This window comes from Mus caroli, chromosome 13 (genome assembly GCF_900094665.2).
Source record: "Mus caroli chromosome 13, CAROLI_EIJ_v1.1, whole genome shotgun sequence".
In the NCBI taxonomy this organism is placed as follows: domain Eukaryota; kingdom Metazoa; phylum Chordata; class Mammalia; order Rodentia; family Muridae; genus Mus; species Mus caroli.
The window spans coordinates 23,925,556-23,940,615 of record NC_034582.1 but is presented as its reverse complement, the minus strand read 5'-3'; the positions used below and the strand labels follow the sequence as shown (position 1 = coordinate 23,940,615).

Here is a 15,060-nt window from a genome sequence, read left to right as displayed (position 1 = left end):
AGAACCCAGATTCCCCTCAACAGAGGAATGGATACAGAAAATGTGGTACATTTATACAATGGAGTACTACTCAGCTATTAAAAACAAAGAATTTTTGAAATTCCTAGGCAAATGGATGGACCTGGAGGGCATCATCCTGAGTGAGGTAACCCAATCACAAAAGAACTCACACAATATGTACTCACTGATAAGTGGATATTAGCCCAGAAACTTAGAATCCCCAAGATACAGGATACAATTTGCAAAACACATGAAACTCAAGAAGAAAGAAGACCAAAGTGTGGACAGTTTGCCCCTTTTTAGAATTGGGCACAAAACACCCATGGAAGGAGTTACAGATACACAGTTTGGAACTGAGACGAAAGGATGGACCATCTAGATACTGCCATACCAGGGGAACCATTCCATAATCAGCCTCCAAATGCTGACACCATTACATACACTATCAAGATTTTGCTGAAAGTACTCTGATATAGCTGTCTCTTGTGAGGCTATGTTGGGGTCTAGCAAACACAGAAGTGGAAGCTTACAGTGAGCTATTGGATGGATCACAGGGCCCCCAATGGAGGAGTTAGAGAAAGTACATAAGGAGCTAAAGGGATCTGCAACCCTATAGGTGGAACAACAATATGAACTAACCAGTACTCCCTGGAGCTCGTGTCTCTAGCTGCATATGTATCAGAAGGTGGCCTAATTGGCCATCAGTGGAGAGGCCCATTGGTTTTGCAAACTTTATATGCCTCACTCCAGGGGATGCCAGGGCCAAGAAGTGGGAGTGGGGGGGGAGGGGGGTTGGGGAGGGTATGGGGGACTTTTGGAGTAGCATTGGAAATGTAAATGAAGAAAATACCTAATTAAAATAAAATAAAAAATATTAAAAAACAAATATAGTATATATGATATAATAGTAGAATCACAACTGCAATTAGGAAAAGAATATAAAGAAGAGAGTTATGAGACATAAGGGAGATATTCAGAGAAAACACATAGACAATATTTTCTCCCACATATGAGGACAAATTTGAATTGTAAGATAATGCACATTCTCTGTTAAACCACTGTTATGATTTCAAGAGTAGACCCCTGAACTGGAGACATGGCTCAGCAAGCTATGAAGACTAATGACCTGAATCAACTACTTGGGTCTCACATAGTAAAATGAGAGACTTGACTCCCCAGGATTGTCTTCTGATTTCTGTGTGTACTTTGTGATATGTGCCCCCCAACATGTGTGTGTACACACATGTGAACATGAACATAATAAAATAAATAAAAGCATCACACAAAAGAAGTGACAACTCCATTAAGGATCTACCAACAGAACACTGATTAATAGGTCCTATCTTTACAAAAAAAAATGCAATAGGTATCCTCACAAGGATTTTTAAACCCACTTGATATGAGACCATTTTCCTAAGCATACAAGAGTCTCGGACCTGTGGGTTCTTAATCCACAGTGCAGTGTCATCATTACCCCAGCTACTGTCCAGGCCTCCAACACAGAGATCGTTTATTTCATATGACTTTGTACTGAGGGGTGAGGCAAGATGAGTCCATGGCATTGACATTCCACAAATGTGGAAATGAAGATGAAACCAAAACCTAAAACAGAAATGCAAAAATCGGCAATATAGAAGGACAAATTAAGTGAGTACTCTGCTACCAAATTCGTGGTTATATGAATTTTCTCCCCATATAGCAAATTAACATACATCAAATTGTTAGACTAAGTCTTCAAACCCACAACACTTTATTTTTTATTATTTCTAATTTATCTATTTAATGTACATCCCAATAGCAGCACTGCCACTCATTCCAGTACCCCCTCACACAGATCTTCCCTCCATTCCCTTCTCCTCTTCTCCTCTGAGGAGGTGAAGTCTGCTTCTGGGTATCTTCCCCAAATATCCCTCCCGACATACCAAGTGAGTGCAGGACTAGCTGTTTCCTCTTCCACTGAAGCCAGGTAAGGTGGCACTGTTAGGGGAACAGAATCCACAAATATGAAGCAAATTCAAGGACAGCCCTGACTCCAGTGATTGGGAGACCTGTATGAAGACTGAGCTACACATCTGCTACATATGTGCAGGGGGCCTTTGGTCCAGGTTATGTTCATTCTTTGGTTGGTTTTTCAGTGTCTGGGAGCCCCCCAAGTGTCCATATTACAGACTCTGTTGGTCTTCCTCTGACAGGCATCTTAAATGTACCTTCTTAAAACTGTTCCTAAGAACAGAAATGTGACAAGTAGCTTGATTGTAAAAATTCACCAAGAACTGTATACATCATAAAATTGAACAGCTAGACTATTCCATATGAGAGAAACAGAGTCTAGATACACATGATTAAAAGATATACCAATATGTACTTGTATCACCATAGGTGCATGAAAATAAAAAAAGTAAATGCTGATTGCTGAAGTGATAATGCCAGAGCATGGAGACAGAAGCCTGAGCATGAACTAGAACTCCCATTGTGCTGGCACGCTTTAGTGATGCCAATATGGAACATGCAGGATACTGGGATGGAGTATCACCAATGTGCCTATTCATCTGCATGTTAGCACAAACATTTCCCAGGCGAGATGGAACCACTAGTCTAATAGTTTCATGGTCTTTATGTATATAGCCAACTAAATTGTGAATGGATTCAAGCCCTATTCTATAGCAGGAGGTGAAAAAATACGACTGGGAAGGTTTTAAGTTGCCAAAAGGAGGTTTGTCCTAGTGCTTGGATAAACTGATATCATGTGCCTTGCTGGGGTTCAGGAGTCTCCACACAAACCTGGAAACATCGATCTCAGTGAGATAGGGATGGTTTATTGAATGCACACCCCAAGTCTCAACCACTGCAGAAACAGCTCAGGCTTGAACATTGAAAGCTGAATGCTGGACATTTCTCAGGGCTAAAACTGTGGTAACCTTGATGAGCTAATACTCAGGTTCTTGAAGTACTACTCAGTGGTTGGCCCTGACCCAAGCCATTTTAGACATAACAGTTCATATCAACCTTTAATTTTATGAGTTCTATGTGAAGTTTATAGTTGTAGAATAGCTTAAGTTTAACAAATCTCATAACATACAGAGCATAACAGGGTATGTGGTTAGTGTGACCCAGCTCTGAGTCAAGTTACTTTTCTACATCAATGACTGGCAGGCATATTACAGCAATAATGTGAAAGAGCTGGTGGACATGGAATAAAATGTCTACAGCTATGCTGGGAACAGAGCAGACCTCAACATTCCTATCAGCCTTCTTTGAATCTATTGCATCCATGGATTGATGCAATTATCAAGTTACAGACACAAACTCTTCAGTGGTGTCTTGTCACTGGCAGAGACTCATACAAGTTAAACTCTAGAAAATGTGTGACTGAAGCTGTGGCCTGATGACCTACTGATCATACAAGAATAGAAAAATGGGCAGGAAATGTGGCTCAGCAGTTAAGAGTGATTGCTGTTATTGTATTGGATTTCAATACCCTTGCTAGGCAGAAAACAATCACCTCTAACTGCAATTCCTAGGGATCTGATGGCTGCTTCTGACCTTTACAGGCAACCATGTTTATGTTGACTCTAAAAATCATTTTTATTTCCTCAGATGGAGGGATGAGATGAGAACTGTACCCAAGCATTATGAATGCATGGCTTGGACTAAGCCCAGAGCATTTCTATCTAATTGTCCTTAGACATAGGTTTGGAAGCTTCCACCCTCTCTAAAATCTAATCTTCTGAAAACCTGGACTTTAAAGGCTTCAGTTTCCAGCCTCTGTACAATCTAATCTGAAAACCTGGACCTTAAAGGCTTCAGTTTTCAGCCTCTGTGTGCTTAAGCTAGGCCTAGAATGTTTCAGCCTCTGAGACTTACTGCTGAATAAATTTACTCTTTCTAGCTCTTTCTGAATTCTAGCTGGTCAGTTAAACTTATCTGTTCTAGCTCAGACTCCTCTCTAAGCTGACTGATTCAAATTGGCTTCTTTCTCATGGCCTCTGACTAAATTGCTCTGCTTGGAAAAACTGTCTCTGAACTCTATAAACTGCACTGCACTAACTGCACTGACTGTATGAAGTGACTGGAACTGAACAGAACTGTACAGACTAAAGTCACTCAACTGAACAGCACCCAATTCAACTGAACTCAACTCATTGAACTGAAATATGCTCAACTCATTTGAACTCAACTTGCTCAACTGAAATACATCCAATTCAACCAAAGTCAACTCATTGTACTGAAGTATACCGAACTCAACTGAAATCAACTCATTCAAATGAAATACACCCAATTCAACTGAACTCTACTCATTCAATTGAACTGTATTTAACTCAACTGAACACAACTCCAGCTCTTACCCTGAATTACTCTTTAGTAGTTTCCCTTTCCATGGTGTACTCATGAAAGCTGATCATATTCTATCTCTGACTCATTCTGTCAAATCTTTCTCTGATTCATCACTTTGTCTGCCCATCAAACAGATAGAAAGAATTGTTTGGGATTAAAAGTGTGTGTCTGTATTTCAGCCAGACACACAGATTAAAGTTATGTACTAAGGGCCTGTCTGTATTCTAGCCAGATCACACAGACCTAGGTCTCTGGATGTGATTCCTTGACAGAAGAGCCATTTTGTTGGGTTAAAATTCCTCTACAGTTCACATACACTCATACACATCAGTTTTTAAAAAAATGACTCAAAACCATACATCACCTAATCCATGTTTCAGGGAACATTGTAGAACAATTGTGTGTGTGTCTAAGATGATGGTGGTGGGCTTTTAATCCTACCTGAAGTAGGAGGGCAGGAGGACCCTCTACTAGGATTTTAGGCCTTTCTCATTTCTACCTCCTTTAGAGGAAGTTATCCTAAGCAGTTCTCCCCACTCTTTCTCTTGTTGTGGGCTGATTTTTATTTTAGCAAACTGGAAGAGGGGTCTAACCTGTTGACATCTCATCAGACTCTATAAACAGAACTGCTGGGTTGGCTTTATAATTGGGGGTTCTTCAGGGTGCTCACCTCCCTGTCATATCTAAGTCTTAGCAGAATGCACATGCAAAATATCAGCTCAACTCATTGGCTTCTTTCTGTCGAGGTTCACATTATAGGTTTTTAATTTTTCTTTTTAAAAAGCATTCAAGATTCCCAGTATCACTTTGAAACAATTAGATTTAGAAACAGTGGATTTATTGTTGAGCTTATCTGCCTTCATGGTCTGCTTGAATAGGTTAGAAAAAAAAGGTCATTCATGAGGTATACCTTTGGGTATGTCTATGAGATGTTTTCTGAGGAGGTTTAGCAAAAAAAAAAAGACCAAACCTTAATATGAGTGCCAGTATCCGATGGCCTGGGGACTTAGTTGAGTGCCAGCAGTACCTCTTTGCTGCTTTCGGGTCCTGCTAGATATGAACAAGCAGCCTCATGCTCCTGGCATGGTGTCTTCCCCACCACAATGGGCTGCATTCTCCGCCTCTGACTCCATACAGGCCTCTCCTCACTGAAGGTATTCAGCTCAGGTGTTTGGTCTCAGTAATGAGAAAGGTAGAGAATACAGTGAATGGTTGAACCTGAGAGGGTCCTTGGAGAGCAGCTGTAAGCAGCATTTATTAAAAAATTAATTTATTTTTTACACTTCATATTCCATTCCCCCATCTACCCTCCAACTGCTCCACATCCCACACCTCTTCCCCACCCCCTGTCTCTACGTGGATGTCCCCACCCCCCACCCCACCTGACCTCTAAATTCCCTGGGCCTCCAGTCTCTTGAGGGTTAGGTACATCATCTCTGAATGAACACAGACCTGGAAATCCTCTACTGTATGTGTGTTGGGGGCCTCATATCAGCTGGTATATGCTGCCTGTTTGTTGGTCCAGTGTTTGAGAGATCTCAGGGGTCCAGGTTAATTGAGACTGCTGGTCCTCCTACAGGATCGCCCTTCTCCTCAGTTTCTTTCAGCCTTCCCTAATTCAACAACAGGGGTCAGCTGCTTCTGTTCATTGGTTAGGTGCAAATAATCTGCATCTGACTCTTTCAGTTGCTTGTTGTTGGGTCTTTCAGGGGGCAGTCATGATAGGTCCCTTTTTTTGAGTGCTCCAAAGCTTTAGTAATAGTGTCAGGCCTTGGGACCTCCCCTTGAGCTGGATCCCTCTTTGGACCTTCTTTTCCTTAGGCTCCTCTCCATTTCCATCCCTGTAATTCTTTCAGACAGGAACAATTTCGGGTCAGAGATGTGACTGTGGGATGGCAACCCCATCTCTCACTTGATGCCCTGTCTTCCTGCTGGAAGTGGGCTATATAAGTTCCCTCTCCCTACTGTCAGGCATTTCATCTAAGCTTCCTCCGTTTGATTCCTGAGAGTCTCTCTTAAGTCCCAGGTCTCTGGTTGTAAGCAGCATTTTTAAACACTGATTACAATGTTCAAAAATTAGTTCAATGTTCAAAAACTAGGTTAATGATGGTAACAAAGTCCTGTGTACATACTAAAATCCATGGACCTGTTCAGCTAAAATGTGTGAAATGTGTCAGGTGCATAATATACATCAGTAGAGATGGACAGCTCCTTGCACGGGATGAAATGACTAGGCAAAATAATGTGGTATCCAGGGTCCAGCATCTTTTCTACTCTGAAGTTCTGTGGTGAGGCAGCTAGTTCAGATGTCTGTGTTTAGAGGAAGACACAGAGGACAGGCCCCTAAATATCACCCAGCTGTCAAGTACACCACTGGGAAGAGCAGGCAGCAGAAGATGATGGGATTTCCTGATGCTACTAAGATTTTATGGATTTGAGTTTTTAATGTTCTTTCTGGTTATGTTCCCTACCACCACCACCACCACCACCACCTCACTCTTTCCACTTTCTTAGTTGCTAAAGCATAACCATCTGTGTTTTCCTCTTGCCTTTTCAAGAGAATTTGTTCAATTTCTGGCTTCTGGATCTTTGGCTTATCAGCTTTCCTCAGCATCTGGACAACAACTAAAGGATCTAAAGCAAGATGGTGACAAGTGTCTGCTGTGGGCTGAGTTGTGTCTCTAACCACAAAGGTGCATCCTGAAGCATGTCACTGTGACTGCAACTGGGCTAGATTGTTAGGAGGCAATGAGGGTGATGTGACATGACTTCATAAAGGAGGGACCATGGCCTAAAATACAAACAATATGAAACAAAGGCTGAAGGTGAAGGGGAGGAGGGGAGGAAAGGGAAGGGGCAGAGAATGTCCGTTGGAGAGATGGAGGTGGAAAAAGGGGATGAAGAGAAGGGAGAGGGAAGAGTTCCCTTCCCATCATTGGTGAACACAACAGAAGACAGTCTGTGTATGCCAGGAGCCTTATTGGGCAACTCTTCCCTCATTTTATACTTCCAGAATTCAAGACCAGGAGAAATAAATGTCCTGTGTTTAATTCATCTAGTCTCTGTTTTGTTAGAAAGAAGGAATCTAGGAGGCTGTTTTCACAGAAAGAACTATGCCTCTGTGTTGAAGGTGTGCATTTCTCTTGTAACAGGGCTTCTGAATATACATGCCCATGTGCTACTGTTTCAAAAGTAGAATAAAATTATTACTCTGTCTTCTTTACTCCAAGATCAGTCAGTCTTTTTTTTTTTTTTTTTTTTATGTAACAATAGGAGGATGAATTCTTCACACCAGAAAGCATGTATGTAATGTCTCTTTCTGGGGTCAGAAGAGATGGCTTAGTTGGAAGGGTGCTTGCTGTGCAAGTCTGAGGCCTTGACTCTAGATCTCTAGCATCTACTTCTAAGCCTGGGCACAGCACAGGGCACCAGTGTTACTGGCACTTGGAAGACATGGACAGAATGCTCTCTGATCAACTAGTCTGGCCTCGTCAGTGAGCTCCCAGAAGACATTTGACTTCCAACTCTGGTGCTCCCCCTCTCTCTCTCTCTCACACACACACACACACACACACACACACACACTTTTTCTTCAATAAAACTTCTTAGAAATATTGGTACACAATTTTGAGCTGGATTGCATGGTGTCATCCTTGCTTCCCTCCATGTCACCGGTCACTAACTGTGATTGGAACTTACTTCATACTTTACTCTCTGGAACCCGTTTCTTCTGTATCCCCTGTGTCTTTATCCATGCTGCTGGTTCTACAATGGCCTCCTAATTCTTCTCTGGCTCTGCCAAATGGCTTTTGGTCCCCTACAATTATAAAACCTCCTACAAGGCCTCCCATTCTGCAGTTTCTGTCTTCTAAACCCTTTCTCTGTGTTGTTACAAAATTTCTCACTGTCAAGCTAGTTATAGGGCTGCATGCTTCATTCCTTCCTTTGTGTTTTTCAGTAGTTTTTTGTTGTTGTTGTTGTTATTCTTGAAAGCAGCCCCCTCAACCCCAATGGAATGCTATCAACCACTTCCCTGTCTAGTTTAACTAGTATTTATGATCAAGATGAACTTAGTTTATATTTTAAATTGAGATGCTTTTGAGAGTAAATGGAGGTACTTGTTAATTATTACTCCAGAGCCACAGGCATGGATGGAAATTATCTTAGCTAAATAATGATTAATGGTTGTGGTTCTCCCAACATGACTCTCTACTCTAACTCCTTTAGGATTCTATCAATAATAAGACCTAATTTCCCTTCAGCCTCCACCCCACACTGTTCATGCCTCAGCTATAATGAACATAAAGGTCATAGTCTGGTTCCTTGGCCAGACTGGAAACTAGAGAAAAATGGACAAATAGAATCTTCCTTGTCTTTTTAGGATCAGTCTGTGAGTGAGCAGCCATGCTTTTCCTATTGACTAAGTTTTTAAAGCTCATACTACAACTAGTATGCACGTAGCAGCTGAGAGGTTATCAAAGTGTGCCAGACCTATGGGCCTGAGACCAAAACTACAGTGTGGGGTTCTCCAATGTTCAGTATCATTTTACACAGGGAGAAAAAGTCAGGAGCAAATAGAAGAGGATCCTGAACAATCTAAACTTGGATTGGAATCAGCAAAATGCTCAACCAAGCAAAAGTGAGCTTCTGACTGGATTTGAGAAGAAAAATCAAGCACAAACCCAGGAAACAGAATCTAGAGCATCAAGTGATCTGCCCAGGTTTTTCTTTGCATATAATATATAGCATATAACAACAACAACAACAGCAGCAGCAGCAACATGGTCAAGCATGTTACAGGAACAGAGAATATGACAAAAAATGAAGAAAAACAATCTAAGAGTCCCTATAAGTCACTCAGACAGAGCTGCTCTGGCTCGCAGGTTCAGTGCTGATTCTAAAAGGGTAAGTATGATCCAATATGACTATTTTTCTTCACTCTTGAAACAGGCTGAGGAGCCAGAAGATATAATGATAATTCTTTTATACATTATACACATTATATTTATATATTATAGCTAAGAATTCTAAGAATTCGCGATTAGTGCATTCAAGGTAACCAGGTGCTAAAAGCAAGGATAACATCAGAGACATGACAAATATTAAGTATAAAATTACTAAAATCAAGATGTGTTTATGTGGATTTGATATTAGATTTAGACATAAAAGGTTTTTTTTTCACTTTTCTGAAAGTAAGAAAATATTAAGATAAGAAAGGGTTAATATACAGAAACAGAGAGGTAGGTGCACAGCAGTGAGGTAGCCGCACATGTTTGCTGTCATAATCTTAGAATGAAGGAAGGACCCAATACAAAATCATGTCAGAAACAATGAAAGGAGAGGGGCAAGTTTGCTTGAAATGCGTGAAAATGTCTTCTGATGCCCATCTCTAAGAGCAATGTCCATGTGCCAATAAAAAAGGAAAAAGCAAGTTTGAGAATTAGTGATAAAACTAGGTAACCCACCAGACAGGAAATTACAAAACCCCTTGTTAATCAGATGTAAAATAACTTATAAGGCAACCAAGTAGGCATGCATTATGACACTAAGAAAAAACAGAACTCAGAGATTTCTGGTTCTAGCCATAAAGAGTGCTCTACGGAACATTAAGACATTCTCCAAATGCAGCTGCAAGCTGGGCAAATGCATTTTAAAGAAAAAAAATCATGGGCATTGGAGTGCAACCCACACATGCAGGAAATGGGCACTATGACATAAGAAGAAAGAAGTTGAAAATTTCATTGGAGACCTGAAATGTCCAAAAGACTCTAGCTGAGCTACTATCTGAAATTAAGAAATCAGTAGCGGGACTGGGCAGGTAGTTCACTGGATAAAAGTACTCACTACACAGCATGAGGACCTGAGTTTAAATCCCAAGCAAATACATTAAAATCTGGGTGTGGTTGGTCACATGCCTATAGTCCCCAGGCTATGGGGATTAGAGACAAGAAGATCTCTGAAGCTTGTTAGCTGCTATCTAGTTCCAGGTCCAGTGAGAGAGCCTATGTTAAAGGACTATGACAGAGAGTGACATCAGGACACTGAAGACACATATGTACATATAACACACACACAAACACACACACACACACACACATTTAGTAGATTGTTTCTTTTAGTTAAGCAAAGGGAAGCACAGAGTTTGTAACTAGGAAGTCAGATCAATGTAAACCCACTACAGTGAGACACAAAAAGGAGAGCTGGAACACAAAGACAGAAATTTTAAGAAATATACAAAATGAAGGCACAGATATTGTGAAATAATTTTACAACTTAAAACACACTCAAATCTCAGTTTTAAGATGCTTCACAAGTTCCACACAAGGGCAGCCGTACTGAGGATGAACTACCTCTAGTACTACATAGGCAAATTGCTTTAGGGAGGGACAAATAATGAAACTGAAAAACAGTGGAGCAGAAGTTTGCATTGAAAGAAGCTTTGATGATATGGAACAGAAATGACAGAAGAAGATAAGAGTAAAATACAACTTCAAAATTAGGATTTTACCTGCCTATAGAGGCTTTAGCATTTAGTGAAAGCATATTTGAATGTAAATGCAAAATAAAATAATTTCAGCAAGATGATCATTTTTGAACCATCACAAACTTTCTGGAGAACTCATGATCTTTATATGGAATAAAATATTCTTCATGTGGCTACCTTGGATGAAATACTTTATGCTGTTGGTCTAGAACCTCACTCATTGATATCCTCTTGTAATAGAACACTCAATTAGCATATACAAACAAGTGGTAGAGTGTTAGCTTTAACTAAATGCTTAGAAATTTAAATGTAAATAGATTAATTCCCCCGGTGAGGATAAAGATGAGAAAATCCAGCTAACATTTTCTTTGAAAGTAATGGTGTTTGTGTACTTCTGCTTACTTAGGCCAATTAAATCTTACTTTAGTGAGATATTGTATTTTCAGGTTTTGCAGTATTAAATTTGCTTAATTTTCTGAAAATAAATTACCTATAAACAAATAAATCAGCATATTTAATGTTGTATCTCAAATAAGTACCATTCTTATATTAAAATACTTTTATCTCTAGTGAAGCTTACATATAATTAAGATCTGTTTAAATGAATGCTTTTTGATAGGTTTTTAAAGACAATTATTAGATGTAAATGAATGCTTTATAGTCCTATACTTACTTTCTACTAAATAGAGCAACTAGGGTTTCCTACTGTAATGGAACACCATGTTACTTGATAACTTAGTTCTGGCTTCTGGGTGCTCTGAGCTCAGTAATAAGTTCCCAGCTTAGCTTTAGCTTTAGCAGTCCTCCCCCTCCCTCTCACCTTCCCCCTCCCTCTCCCTGTTCTTCTTCTCCTTTTCCTTCCTCTTCCTCTTCTTCTTTCCTCTTCTTTCTTTCTTTCTTTCTTTCTTTCTTTCTTTCTTTCTTTCTTTCTTTCTTTCTTTCTTTCTTTCTTTCTTTCTCCTCCTCCTCCTTCCCCCCTCCTCCTCCTCCTCTTCCCATTTTCATGGCATAGCTGAAGAGTACATTAGAGTGTATTTTCTCCTTAATGTACCAAAGAGACTTACTATCAAAATATTGTGGCAAAATTCTGGTACTCAAAAAATACTTTTATAAGTTTTAAGTTGCTCAGATCTTTCTTTCTCCTGGTTGGTGGCACTTTGTTAGTACAGTCTATGAAACTTTTGTTAGTGCTCAAATAGCATCATGTTTGCAAAATTCTTTCTAAGCTGTGATTCTCCCACTAATAGTGTTTTTGAACTCTTTGTGCATAGAGGGTTCAAAGTGGGCTGTATACATATCCTATTTGTCCTGAATAAAGAGAATTGGTAGCCCCACAACAAAATGATGCCACATGGGTAATTTTAAAGCACTAAGCAGTAAGTGGGGTGCTCAAATCATGCCTAAGATTTGGTCTTGATATTGAGATCAAGTCTAATCTTTATTACTCAAAAATTTCTTAATATTTTCCATTTTGTTTGAAGTTCTAAGGACTGAACTCTGGGACTTGTGTGTGCCAGTCAAGGACTCTATCAATGAGCAGCAGCCAGTCCCTGATACATTGAGACTTAATATCAATGTAGACTAAGCTTGCTTCACTTCAGATCTTCTTCCTCAGCCTCCTAAATAGTGTGATTACAGGGGGACACCGCCATATCCAGCTCATAATTTATATCCTTCAACCCTACTAGAATGGCTTGAAATAAAAGTTTATTTATATGTGCTACTATTTATTTATTTTACTCCAGATTTTATTCCCTTCGTACACCCCGCAACTCTTCCACATCCTATACCTCCTCCCCACCCCTTGTCTCCACAAGGATGTCTCCAACCAGTACCCTCACCCCACCTGACCTCTAAACTTCCTGGGGCCTCCAGTCTCTTGAGGGTTAGGTGAATCATCTCTAACTAAACCCAGACCAGGCAGTTCTTTGCTGTATATGTGTTGGGGGCCTCATATTAGCTGGTTCTTGCTGTCTGTTTGTTGGTCCAGTGTTTGAGAGATCTTGGGGGTCCAGGTTAATTGAGATTGCTGGTCTTCTTGCAGGGTAGCCCTCCTCCTCATCTTCTTTTAGTCTTTCCCTAATTCAACCACGGGGGTTAGCAGCGTCTCTCCATTGGTTGGGTGCAAATATCTGCATCTGACTCTTTCAGCTGCTTGTTGGATTTTCCGGAGGGCAGTCATGCTAGGTCCATTTTTATGAGTGCTCCATAGCCTCAGTAATAGTGTCAGGCCTTGGGGCCTCCCTTTGAGTTGGATCCCAATTTTATTTCAATTTACTGTTACAGTACATTATTTTTAAAAGTTAAACAAATAAACAGATAGTGCAGATAGATATTCTAGCAAAATCCTTGCTTTGAAACCGCTTTATGTAATTCTAAGTTAACCAAGTTTAAGAGTTGACTTCTATGCAATAATGGATTTTATTCCAATGAAATATAACAGAAATACATAACACAGGCTATATTTTTCTCAGCCTCTAATATTATGTTTTCTCACCACCTTTTATTTGCCTTGTGACCAATGACTCAGATGTTATTCTGTTACTAAGTCATAACCCCATTTGTTCTACCAATTTCTGTATCTGGGTGATTTGAATGTGTCTCAGAGAATTCATGTGTTGAAAATCGGTCTTCACTAAGTTATACTGACAGTAGAATCTAGAGGCAGAGCAAGGGAATGTCAGGTCAATAAGGGAGTCATTGTTGTTCTCAGCACTGATAGGTATTGTGAATGCATTCTAAAAGTGGGCCATTCTTTACATGTGGTGCCTTCTTTCTGCATCTACACAACACCCTGCCACTTTTCTGCTCTGTTATGATGCAAATCAAGAGCCTTACCCCACTCAGCCACCTAGTCTTAAAACTCCAGCCTCCAGAATGCAAGCTATAAATGTCTTGCCAGGATAAATTGCCTTGTCTAAGGACTTATGTCACAACAATTGAGAATAGACTCAGACACAGGACAAGTTTCATATATAATGTACCACAACCATTAAAACTAACTATTTTGAGGAAGTTTGATTAATTTCATGCTGTCCATATGCTTTTGTCTTCCAAAAGAACTGTGAGTGCTAGCTAACGTTTAGCTTAATAAAATATAGAACTACCTATGTGGTAAGACTCTGGGTGCACCTGAGAGGAATTAACTTGGTTTGGTTAACTACTGTGGGAAGACTCACCTTGACTTGGTATAATCTCTCCCACTCAGCCTGAAATCTGGTTGATCAGGTTTGACTGTTAGCACTAGGAGAACATCAGGGGTGGAGCCTGCCACCCTATCGTTCTGCCACTCCCACTGCTACTACCTGCCACCTAGCTGTTCTGGAGCCAACACGTGGTCACCTGAAACTGGACTCCAAGGATGATTTGGCGGGAATGGGACCCTCCCCATTCTTCATAACCCTGTGTCTCCAAATAGTAAAATTGAACCTTGATCAGACTAATGTCTTGATTCCATCCTTTCTTGAGCCCGCTTAGGTTCCCTCTTTTCTTCCAGATTCCAAGATGCCTCCCAGGCTAGAACCCAGACATGTGAGCCACAGGATGGACTCAATAACTTGGGGTAAGATTGCTCCCTGAGATGCTCGTTTGGGCAGCACATATACTAAAATTGGAATGATACAGAGAAGATTAGCATGGCCCCTTCGCAAGGATGACACACAAATTTGTGAAGCGTTCCATATTTTTATAAAGGCAGACCTATCAGAATTACACCAGACTTTTCACCAGAAACTATGAAAGCCAGAAGATTCTGGACAGATGTTATACAGCACTAAGAGAACACATATGCCAGCCCAGGCTACTATACCCAGCCAAACTCTCAATTACCATAGATGGAGAAACCAAAGTATTCCACGACAAAACCAAATTCACACATTATCTTTCTACGAATCCAGCCCTTCAAAGGATAATAACAGAAAAAAACAAAACAAGGAAGGAAACCACACTCAAGAAAAAGCAAGAAAGTAATCCCCCAATAAACGAATAAGAAGACAGCCACAAGAACAGAATGCCAACTCTAACAACAAAAATAATAGGAAGCAACAATTACTTTTCCTTAATGTCTTTTAATATCAATGGACTCAATTCCCCAATAAAAAGACATAGACTAACAGACTGGCTACACAAACAGGACCCAACATTCTGCTGCTTACAGGAAACCCATCTCAGGGAAAAAGACAGACACTACCTCAGAGTGAAAGGCTGGAAAACAATTTTCCAAGCAAATGGTCTGAAGAAAC

General features: G+C 40.3%; 1 non-coding gene across 1 annotated transcript; it reads left to right on the top strand.

The window, feature by feature from the left end:
• The first annotated feature begins 14,399 nt into the window (after positions 1-14,399).
• LOC115029181 lies at positions 14,400-14,506 on the top strand. The gene has a single exon (XR_003834735.1). It is a non-coding gene; the product is annotated as a U6 spliceosomal RNA (small nuclear RNA).
• Positions 14,507-15,060: the final 554 nt, after the last annotated feature.